Here is a 12,428-nt window from a genome sequence, read left to right on the forward strand (position 1 = left end):
TTTGTTGTTGTGACACATGAATCTATGTGCAGGAGTCCTTCATCTGTTACTATTATGGAATATTCTGATTTAATTCTTGAGTAAAGAAGAAGTAAAGACGGGAATTTAAAAAACACTCAATTACCAGGAACAGTCATGCGTTCAAAGCTTCCAGCTGTAAAACCTACACAGGCTAATAGTATTTAAAGTTTGAGTATTTATTATGCAGCAGAATGGCCCCTGTCATTTTCTTTATAATAGGATTATCAGAACAGCTCAATTAACATACAGCATTTTTATTTTATCACTGAGGAGCCTTTTCTAATATTCTTTATATTCTGTTTTTGCTTAATATATACTATTGCATCACATTTAAGAAACTAATCATATGATTCATGTCTGAAAAAACAACAACTACATCTGCAATGTTGGAATAAAATACACAAAATGTACCTCTGACTTGTACTGTTACAGCACTGGAAGATGGAAATACAATAATCTAGCAAGGTTCAAATGCCACAAAGCTGCTAAAAAGACCTATCTGTGTTGGGTTTTTAAATATTCATCAACACTGCTACTTACATTTTGATTTAATATACGATTCCAAGCATTAAAGAATATTAATTACCAATGTGTCTTTATTGAGGCACATGTTTCCTTTCTATTTACACAAGTTTCAGACATATAGACATAGCCCTATAGCCTACTCGACTCCAGACTTTACTTTAAAGAATGCAGACTATGCTATGAATCCTACACTTGAATGTTCATTCTCACGCCCCCATCACTGTCAGTGAACTCACCATGTAGTTCTCTGTGCCTCATATTTTTCCACGAGTATCTTACAAACTGCTCCATTTCTGAACTCTCTCTCTCTCTCTCTCTCTCTCTCTCGCTCGCTCTCTCCCTCTCTCTCTCTCTCTCTCTCTCTCTCCCTCTCTCGCTCTCTCTGTCTCTCTCTCCCTCTCTCTCTGGAGGTGGGGGCAGAGAGCTATTAGCTGTGCGCTGCAAACATCATTAGGAGGGGAGACGCTTTCCACCGTCAGCGCCTGCCGGAGCAGAGCAGGGGAGCCCTGGCAACAAGGAGAGACACAAACTCAGCAGCCCGTTACACCCAACAGTAAGTCACACAAAACTGCTCATTCAGTACCCTTTTCACCGACCTGTCATTGCTTTCACCATGTCACTTTTCAGTTTTGGAGCTGTGGTGGGGGGAAAAATGGCAGGATGAACTGGGCAGGGTGGCGCTGAAGCTCTGGTTTACTTCAAAGCCTTGGGAAATGTTTACCTCGCCCTCTGACCTATTTATTAAGTGGCCAAACAGTGCGGGGGAATCCGTGGTTTGTGTGTATGTACTTGTCATTTCGGAACGTATTTGCAAAGTAGTGTTTAAGTTGGGCGAAAGAGAGCGGAGGTTTGGCTGGATTGTGACCGAGCCAGGAGCGCGTCCGCCCGGCGGGCTGGTGTCGGGCAACCGCTGTACTTCCACTAACTGCGCCACTCGACCTCGACTCAAACATTTGCTCTTTGCAGACTGTTTCTAAGCGCTTTTCACTGATATGCGCCGCTTAATAATGTTCCTTTGGGTCGTGTTCGCCTTCTTTTGAACTCTTTTCTTGCTGACATTGACTGTCGTTTCATTTTTATCTACGTTTCACCATCGCGGAAGTGTTTTCTCTACTCGAAAAGAGACGAAGACCAACTAACCACAGCCCACTAAATGAGTCCAGTGTTTACCAAGACATAGTTCTATCTATTTTGCATACTCTCGTTTTATACACAGTTACTGTTGCGTATTATGTTACTACACTGTGTTTTACATTGCCAGCTGGTTGTAAAGGACATAGGGTTTGTGATTGCTGGACTACCCGTGATGTCATTCATCCTAGCTTGGACCATTATATAACGGGACTGTAGGGAAGCCTGTGATAGCAGGCTATTTTTACTCTGTTTACACCTCGGAGTTGCACTCTCAGGGTAGGGTATGCGTCCCAAGTGGTAGCCTATGCGTTCACCAACATTATGAATTTAAAATGGCACTCAAATGAGACCAAGTGGATGGAAATATAACTGCTAAAAGATGAGAAACTGCACTTCTCCCCACCAGCTACATTTGCAATTTTGAAGTGTAACTCGTTTTTTTTTTTTATGTCATCTGTGAAATTATGTGAGAAAAAAGTCAGCTAGCCCTACTTGTTGATTATGTCTCTTGTTGTTTGCAGCATGTACTTAAGTATATTGAGCTGCATTCCCTTAAGCAATGAATGAACTAGTTATCCTAAAGAGGGCTGACTGTTCATATCTAAATAAAAGCTATACTTGCACTTGACCCATACCCACCCACTTGAAACCAAGTCATAGTAGGCTAAAAACAGAGATAAAGAAAAGTAAAATACATTATATTTTAGAATTGCAAACAGACAGTAGTCAGTAGATAACCCGTATATAGAAATATGAAAATGCTGAATTAGGGAAGATTTAGACAAAAAAAAAAAAATTTCAATCAACATTTTTGGTGTCATCTCCTTACCCCATTCTCTCTCCATGTTTGTGCTCAATGCACATTGGTCTCTAGACAAGTGATTTCCAACCTTTTTTCCTTCGAGACCCCCCCCCCACTTGTATCTAAGATTCAATTCTCTTTTGTGTATGTGTGTGTGTGTGTGTGTGTGTGTGTGTGTGTGTGTGTGTGTGTGTGTGTGTGTGTGTGTGTGTGTGTGTGTGTGTGTGTGTGTGTGTGTGTGTATGTGTGTGTGTGGGTGTACATATGGTAGTATACTCTTAGTGGGTGTGAAGGGAGTGGTGTGAGTGTGGTCATTTTTACATGTTAGAGAATGTGGCTGTGATGTTATCCGTGTTTATTATCTCTAAATCATATTTTGTATACTATTTGTATATTTTATTTTGTATCATTTGTATCTCCACCTGCCCAGGATAATGAGCTAACTTTGGCCCAATGCATCTCCTGTCATTAATTGAGATTAATGCATGTTGTACATGGTTCCTGAGAAACTAAACAATAACCTAAACAAAACTAAACTGAGAAAAGCTGAGTCCCCCCATAGGACCCCCACAAAAAATTGATAATATTGCTTTCAAAGTTTAACATACCTGGGGTCCAGGCCCCTCAGGTTTGAAACCAATGCTTTTGACAACTGCTGCAGTTTTGAACATGCATTGGAAAGCTTTTTATACTGTAGGCACTATACTGCAAAAAAAAAAAAAAGTGACAGACTTTAAAATTGGTTTTAAGGTGATGTTTTGGAAATCACAATTTTTGCAGTTTTTGCTTCCAGTCTCTGGTCTATTTCATCATAACAGAAATATATTTTACTTTGTTGAAGTGCTGTTCTCTGTGAAAGATAAAAGTACAAACTTTGAGGCTTTACTTACTTAGGGTAATGACTTGGTTGTTTGGTTTAGCTTTCTTACTTAAACTGCAATGGTGCGCTTCACCAGAAGAGACTTTGCAGGTTGGAGAATAGAAAGAGGTAGACCAATGGGTTAGAAGGAAATGTAAAACAGAGCATTAACCCCTTAACAGAAAATACATCAAAGGATAATAAAGGTAAGGGGACCCAGATTGAATCCCTGTGGAATACTGGAGTTCTTCGGGATATTGATCTTAATGCAGTGAAACTGTTCGTCTTAGAGATTCTCCATTGCAATGTTCTCATAAAATAGATTCTATGAGACACTTGTCAAAGGGAGTTGGTATTAAGAGGATGCAAGCACTTAAATATGACAAGTTTGGTGCTGTCACACAGTACAGATGGATGAAGAAAAGATGGAACTGCCACCAGGTCTTTCAAAAAAAGGAGTGGACAGGTAACGCCTGCAAGTCTTGAGGGGTGATGACTGCATGAAGTTGTTTATAGAAAAAGTGTAGAGTGAAGCTACCATGCCTGTAGACTGAAGGGATTCAGGTAGGGGGTCAGGGTAAACCAGGTGCTGAGTTTATACCTATAAAGTATGAAACTTGTTTTAGGCGTACCAAGGAGTTAAAAGGGAAAAAACATGAAAATAAAACTTCATATAGAAAACAGTAGAGGGAGTAGTTGTAGTTGGTAGCAGGAATGGTTTAATCTGATAAATAGCAGGTTCAGTTTTTTAAAATTATTTTTGTATCAAGCTTAAAAAAATGCTTTCTTGTGGTTCTGAATGTGAAAGTAAAGGCTCTGTGATAGGCTACAACAAACTGTATAGCGCTCTATTATGCGGTCATGCCAATGTTAATCAGGCGTACAGTTCCACCCAGTAACTACACACAGATATGTACACTCTAAAACACACACACACACTTTGAACACACTTACTACTGCCACCGTAGCCTTTGATTCCAGCCGCCACTCACTTTCAAATGGTAATGAGAGGCAATTAGAAGCCAATGTGTCCTAATCACAAGCCATTTAACTGAGCTTGGCTTTGTCTGAGCCATATGTGCACACACAGCGACCCACACACTCAAACAAACACACATGAACGCACACATGTTAGATCATGCTGGAGCCTTTTCTTTGTCTCAGGGATTTGCTGCCTGTGTAAGGCAAAAAAAAGGAAAATTATATAAGTGAGTGTGTATGTGTGTGTGTGGTTAAGACTGAGTGATTTCCAGTTAGTAATTGGGCTGAGGTTTCGCAGCTGAATGAATAAGTGACAGATATGGCTTTATGCTCCAACCTGCAAGTACAGTCGTGAATGATCAGTAGGTGTAGATTTCATTGGTCTACTGCTGAAACAGGTGTTTTTGTGTTTCTGTGTATGTTTGTAGAGGAATTAGTTGGAACAACAGTACTTGCTCACAGAAAAGACAGCGGTTAAGTAAAGGGCTACCATAAATAAGCCAATTATACCCACCTTTCCAAATCCAATATAACATTTACTTTTATACTCTGAGATGTATGTGGTACACATTTATGCCTAACTCTCTCACGCTGTATTCCTGTTAATTTTTGTAGGTTGACATCTTCTGCCAAATCAAAGTGTCCTCATGGAGCACAGTTTAAACAAACCAATAGTGCTCTGAAAAAATCTGCAACATGTTTGAGTTGGTGTCGGGGCAACTGCACCCACCTGTATGTAAAGTGAATCAAACATTGATCAGTTGACAACAATGCCTCTTTATGTGCAGCCAAAGTTTTCTTCAGGCACCGTTTTAGTTGCCCCCTTTTGCCCCGACTGCAATCTCATTTGCTCCCAGTTCAAGTGTGCTTTTGACGAGCTGTTATAAACATAGACACTTGTTAAAATGATGTTAACATACAGTACATAGAGTTATATGTAGCTGCTCTGATGTTGTCGCCAAACATAGCTGCAGACAGAAAAAGACTAAACACAGAATCTGTACCAAAATGATGGACATATTATCAGAACAGACTGCTGTGTTTTTTCCAGTCTTCCTTTTCACACAAGCACATACACACAGAAATAGCATTGTAGGTAGTACTGAATTGAAACGGGACAAAAACAGAGTATGAGAGAAAAATGATTTTTTTAAAAAGAGTGGTGGGTGGGTGGGAGTGAGGGAAGATCAAGAGATTGAACTGTCTCGTTGAACCACGCAGCGCTCAGACCTTTTCAGCTTTTTCCTTTCATCCTCCTCTATTCATGAATGCCCCGAGTGCACGTGCATGCACACAAGAGAGAGAAAGCACACAGTTACACACAGAATAGTGCTTTAAATGGGGATCAATGAGAGTTTTTTGTATTTTGTGTGAAAGAACATTCCACTGCGTGTGATCCTGGGTGCTTTTTTATTGCTTATAGCACAGTCTTCTTAAACTGCTGTATGAGAGGGGGACAGCAATAGCAATTCAATTAATTCAACTGAGATTAAATGGGCGGCACTTTCAATCTACACTTCGTCTGTAAAGAGTGAAAACACTGCATTGGCAATATGTGGGTCAATGAGTTCAGCTTTTTATGGTCTTGTGAATCATTGAATTTCACTAATGCACTTGTTGACGTCCCATTAGTCTTTTTTTGTAATGTGTAGTTCAAATTCAATATTTGTAGCTCTGTTAAGTGTTTACCACTTTTACAGTATTGTAGATCCATATCTTGAGTGTTTGTGTATGCATGAGGGATTGGCATTTTCAGTCATTTCCAAATACTAGTATCCAAGTACTCTCAGGCTTTACCTCATGAACAGATACTAGTTTAATGGAAAATTTCTACATTTTTTAACTGTGAATATAGGTTGGACTTTGATGTGTGGTGCTCACTACTGCAGTGTCTGTAGGAGGGCATTTCATCATATCCCACTTCTAAATGAAATGGCGCGTTTTTGTATGGCGCCGTGGTGAGAGCTGCCCACAAGTTTTTTTTGCAGCTACTTTGTCGACAAGTTGCAAATCAGCACTCTACTCTGCTGGCTTTACCTCATTCATTTTGTCCACTCTTGTAGTTGTTATTCGCAGTGATGGTGGCAAAAGTTGCATTCTTTCTCATGGCCAGCAGGGGGAAACTCCACCGGTTGGAAAAAGAAATCTGAGGCTGTGTCCATTTTTTTCAATATACAGTCTACGGTGAAAACGTAAAAATGCATTTATAATTTTACAGCCTTTGAGCCTCTTTTATGCTTAATTTCGAAGGAGCATTCCAATTAATACCAATCTTCTCAATGAGCGAAAAAGGGTCAGCATCTGAATAAGACTGAAAGGGAGAGTGAGAGAGAGAGAGAGAGAGAGAGAGACAGAGCGAGAGGACTAAAGCCATCTCACAAACTTGTGTTACACTGTCCGGTCGATAAGCCACTGCATGGCTCAATAACCATGTGAAAAAGGGAAGCTGGCCTTGGGACTTACGTCTGCTGTGACTCTATTGGCTTTGTATACAGCTGACATGCTATACAGTTGTCTATATATCCTGCACAGGTTTCTTTGCAAGCCTAAACTAGACTGAACCTCTGGGTGTCTAATTGATGACATAAGTTCTCAGCTCTTAGGCTGCAAATTTGAGTTCCTGCATCAAGCGACTCATCAAATGTGTTAAAATGACGAGAGCTATTTCATCAACACTCTCTAGGAAGAGAGTTCCTGCTGCTTCTTGCATGTAAGAAATCATGCAATAGTTAATACAGTGTGCTGCTCCTTTGATCCATCTGCCTTGATTTATATTTGATCATACTCCAAGCAAAGCCTGGGTGAGACGTGAGAGGAAGCGGTTTTTAAGTATTGGCCTTCTGAGGGCTAAATGATAAAGTTAAAGATAAATGAGGGAAAGTCTGACTGATAAAAGCTCACTCTGGTAAGGACATTCAAATGTGATTATTTTATCAAGGTTTAAATGTGTGTTGCAATATTTTTTAAACCTGGGCTCTCTTCTTGCACATTTTGTTGGGTGTCGTTTGGGAATTTATTAGTACAAAAAGTTTCAGAAATGCTGCAGTTGACAACCTCAGCTGATAGCAGAAAACATGGTCTTTAACTTGGTTTTTGACAGCATAACAGAAAAGGTTCCTACCTCTTCTTTTATAACTTGAAACCTGTTTTCAACCATGTACCAAGGCATAGATCCTTTACATAATGTTGCTCAACATTAAGAATAACAATTTGAGCTTTTCAGTTGCAAGGACAGGGCTTGTAGTGGACTTACTTTAATCTGATGCAGGTTCCCACAAGGATGAAGCTTCCGCCATTGCAGCCCGTTTGGCAGCTTCCAGCTACCTATTAGTCATTCAGACCCCAAAATATGTTGGCTAAATAGGGCCATGGATTAAAAATACCATATTCCCCTTTAATAGTGTTATATTGTGCGACAGCAGCTCATTTAACTACAGCTCACTCACCGACAAAGCCAAATAACTATTTAGGAAAGATCCTAATCTGGTTTCTTAAATTGTTATTTACTTTTTGACCCTTCTCTTAATGAAACGTTTCAAACATAGTTTTGCTTTTGCATCTTTCTGCTCTCTTCTTTCCTGCTACCCCCCAGTCTTCTCTGCCTTATCCTTATCAGAGGCAGTAGAGGATTACAGTGGGGAGTTGACACTGACTGGCAGTCAGACAGCTCCTGCAGACTCCTCTCTTCCCTGTAGAGCTCCAGGCCTGGGACAGGGATAAGCTGACAACCTGGGACACAGCCAGATAGATAGTGATGAGGACGAGAGATGAAAGAAGAAACTAGGAATTGGGGTCATGTACAAATTTCAAAACACAGATATAATTATCTCTATTACCCGGACATTAGCTGAAGTTTCACAGGTGTTGTGTGTGTTAAGATTGGGGATGTTCCTAGCGACTAATTTGCACGTTAGTTAAATTTCAATTCAGACTAACTGGCTGGTCTTGATGTAAGAAAACCCTCGGGAAAACATACAAAAATTAGCACAATTTATTAAGAATTGTCTACGGGTAAACACTGCAATATTGTTTGCAGAGTTTGGCTAACATTAGCATTGCTAGCATGTCTATGTGGTCACACATTGCTCTTGTTAACATGCCAACATACATTTTATTCTCAATGTTCTCGATCAAAATACTGCCAGGCTGCACTGCTCCTACGAGTTGTTATCCGTTCATAGCGCTTGTTTACCTAAGATTTGTTTGTGTTTTTTTTTTTTACACTTGAATTGCATCGGAAAAATACTAATCTTAAAAAGATTTCGGTAGAAATAACTTTTTATAAACTTACTTTTTTCCTGGTATGACTACCTCCCTTTTTTGGCAGTAAACCTTCCAGCCTCAGCTGCAGGGTGTGTGTGTGTGGGTATCAACTGTTTGAAGTGCCTGGAGGATATGCATTGAAAGAGAGGAATTCAATAACAGGAAAATGGCCAGTGATAGAAACAATTCCTGGAATACCAAAACCCACCCTTCACTAGCGTTTTTCTTGGCACAAGCGTGCTGTTCATTACTACTGTTTACTTCATAGGAAGTCGAGACACAGCCCATAAATGCCTCCCTTAAATAGCCCATTTCATTGATGGTTCTGGGCTTGGCATGGGCAGTAAAGTCCCAACTTCCAGCTCGTATGTAACCCCTCGTACCTGACCATGCATCTGTGCCAGATTCATTGGTGTTGTTGGGTCACTATATGGTCAGATGGGTAGTTACTGAAGAACAGGTTGAGACAAGCCTGTAAAAGTAAACCACAGTCATTATTTAAATCAGTGTACATAAGCCTAAAAGTATGTCCTCTCTGTCAGAGTTGTGGTGTGGTTTGAACAAAGCTGAATACGTTGCTGGGTTGACTTTCTCCGTCTCTCTGTCTAGCTGGCTGGCTGGTAGTTGCATCTTGGCCGGTTTTTCATTTCATACTGGCTCACTGGATGACCGCAGATCAGACTCATCTGGCTGGACATCTGACTGGATGCTTGGCTGCATGCAAGCTAGCTGACAAGCTATCCGGACGCTTCTTTGGCTGACCGAGTCACTGGCTGCCTCGCCGACTGGCTATTATTTCTGGCCCTTCCATTAGCGGCGTAGTAAGCTCATGACATTGGAACAGGGACTTTTGGCTTTGACAGTCAGGGAGGTGTGCTAAAACAGCGCTGACTGAGATAAGACCTGAGTCAGGATGTTCCCTCCTGGCCTCCATGAGTCCATCACTAATTACAGCATCAGAACCTGTAGTGAGCACGTCTTTCTTTTTACCAAACATTATAAGATTCTCTAATATACTGTATTTTTTTATAAAGTATTCAAAGTGGTCCACCTATGTTTGCCTTAAACAGGATAATATGCATTTTTGTCTGAGAAGATACAACTTAATTGGAGCCATAAATTACAAAGACATGTTCCAAGATGGTGGCATTAATCCTGCTTTGACAAAATAAAGTGCAAGACAAATATGGGAAAACATACCTAATGGAATTTCTGTGCATTGTCCTTCACTGAAAAATAAAGAATATTCAATAACTTGCTGCTTCGTTTAAAGAAATGACACTGTTAGTGCACCTCATTTTAGTTCAGAGTTCTCTGTTTTTATCCACTCTGTTAGGTTGAGTCCAACAACTCTTAATTTTTTTAATTGGATTGGCCTGGCATTTGTCTTTATGAGCAATTTCACACCTTTTTGGCTGCATTTGCTTGTTGCCAAGTGAAAGGTTTGTCAATGTATGTGCAGCATGTTTTGGTTTTTGCATGTTTCCACCAGTTTGACTGAATGTTGATGTGTATTATTTTTTGGCATTTTAGTGTGTTTGCATGATTTATTTTCTGCTACTTCTCAGGCTTGTCTTTTTTTTCTAATGTACTCATTAGAGATGGAATGTTTGGCAGGAACATTTGCTGATCTATGACAGATAAATTAGGTTAATGTGAGGTTTCATTGTAGCCGGGCCAGGTCTGCTTTTCTGACAAAGCCATCGTCTTTCAACTGCCACAACAAGGGGAAATAACTTGGGTGTAAAATGACTATGTGATCTCGGTTTCACACATTTCTAAACAATAATGGTCACAAACTCGTGATGTAAAGCACGACTCATGCACATACCACAGCAGTCATTTAAGAAACTAATGTGTCCATGTACAATCTCACATTTCCATATCATTCTCACACACACTGACAGGCCCATACACCACTTCTACAATATGCAGCCATTAGCAGATATTGCTTCTGCTAGTGTACACACCCATTATAGGGGCTTGCCCAGGGAAAATACCTGTGGTAGAGTACGAAGGTTGACCTAATGGGAAATTACTAGGCATCTGCATCAGACCAAAACAATTTCTACATTCCATAACATTAATAGCCCTTTTGGGAACTTTTAAACTTCCCAGAAATCAGATCTCTCTGTAAGCCTCATATAGAGTATCAGGTGCTTTTTCAATCATCATCATTATGGAACAAGTAGGCGTCTATTATGTCTGCTGTTTGATGGTCTAACAGTCTACTAGAGTCGTGTTTCTCAAGGAGTTCTAAGGCTACACTGGAGAGTGCAGTGGAACTTAGGATTTAAATGTGAATTTGAACAGAGTTTAAAAAATACAAGTCTGAAAACACACTTCATATTTACTGTCAACAGAAATGCAGTAATTACCTACCATGCATGCTCATTTGTTAAATTGTTTAATGTTGGTTTATAAGCATAGCCTTTTTGATACTGAATGACACACTCACAATTAAAATTAAAATTAAAAATATTTCATGGTTGAAATGTAGCTTCAATACAGCTGGACAAGCCAATATTGAAGTAAAAAGTTGATTTAAAACACAACCAAAAAAATACGATCAGTACCAGGAAGCCGACATAGGGACCCACGAGTTAATTAATTAAGATGTTTAGAGAAACCACTGGGTTCTGGTTACTGGGTTTGAAATGAGTGGACTTGACTTCTATAACCAGATGTTGATGTTGCCTCTGTCCTTTCTTTTCCTCTGATGGCCTGACCCATAAATGTCACAAAAATGGAACTCCCATAAAAGAAAACAAAAAAAAAGGGTCATGAGCTTCATGCCACTTGTACTCTACTGTGTGATCGCTAATTTGTTGTGAACGTGTTGGTACAATATTTCCCACAGCACTTGCAGGCAACCAGACTATGTTAATGAGCTTGTAGTATGCATTGTAAGATGAAAAGCAGTAACCTCTAACCTGACAGCAGAACTCCTCACCTCTTATCAAACTTCTCATCATCAGTTAGCCTCAAATCCGAAAACAACAGACCATCTTTAGATGCAAAAAATCTGCTTTTCTCCCCCTTCCTCCTTTAGTTGTGCCCTGTCAGCTTGGTTCAACGCCACACGGCATGCCATTAGATCTGCTAGAAATCTGCCCCCACACCACCTCTAGCGTGGCTACCTGGGTTGGAGCTCTCTGAGTTCAGCTGCAACCTGACAGGACACGCTACCTCAAACCGTACACAACTGCTGAAAGGCTGGGGGGGGGGGGCGGGGGGGAGAGCACAGAGGTAGTGTAACCCTTTTGGGAGGCGCTTCCTGGATACCATTTACACTTAAAGCAAGAGGACTGGCGTGTGTGTGGGGAGGGGGAAGGAGAATGTGTGTGTGCATGTGGGTCAAGGGTGGAGTCATTTTGAGTAAGAAGAACATGCAACATTTATGATGTTTCAGGCCATCAAACTTGACACAGCAAAACGCATCTGTCATAACTGCAGTCAGTAATGTAGCAGAGGTAGACTCTCTGTTCATGGGTTTCAGATGATGTGAAGTTGAAGGACGGTTAATGTTTTTTTGCCAGAGACACAACAGTAGTTTGATGGGTATACCGGTTATATCACATAAAGGTGTTGAATAGCCCTTTTCACAGAGGAACTCCCAAAAAGTTGCCCTTTCACACATGTCCCTCACAGCAGGAGATTTTCTCTGTCAGACTCCAGGGAGTCTCCGTAGGCAAGCCATGATGTCAAAATGCTGCGAGTCAGTGTAATATTTACAGCATATTCAAGATGGTGGACGAAGCAAGAGAGTATGACACTGTGCTGAACTTTTTATGCCTTCATATCAATCCTACGTCTGATTGGATGGATTGTCATCACCCTCGC

General features: G+C 40.5%; 1 protein-coding gene across 2 annotated transcripts in view; it reads left to right on the plus strand.

Moving 5' to 3' along the window:
• Nucleotides 1-867: 867 nt before the first annotated feature.
• Nucleotides 868-12,428, plus strand: part of atxn1a (ataxin 1a) — a 92,306-nt gene continuing 80,745 nt past the window's right edge. For both annotated transcript variants that reach the window (XM_061059128.1, XM_061059129.1), the window contains exon 1: nucleotides 868-1,099. The gene's annotated coding sequence lies outside the window, so the exon portion shown is untranslated. The remainder of the gene's footprint in view (nucleotides 1,100-12,428) is intronic.

The sequence above is a fragment of the Labrus mixtus genome, chromosome 16 (assembly GCF_963584025.1).
Source record: "Labrus mixtus chromosome 16, fLabMix1.1, whole genome shotgun sequence".
NCBI lineage: Eukaryota > Metazoa > Chordata > Actinopteri > Labriformes > Labridae > Labrus > Labrus mixtus.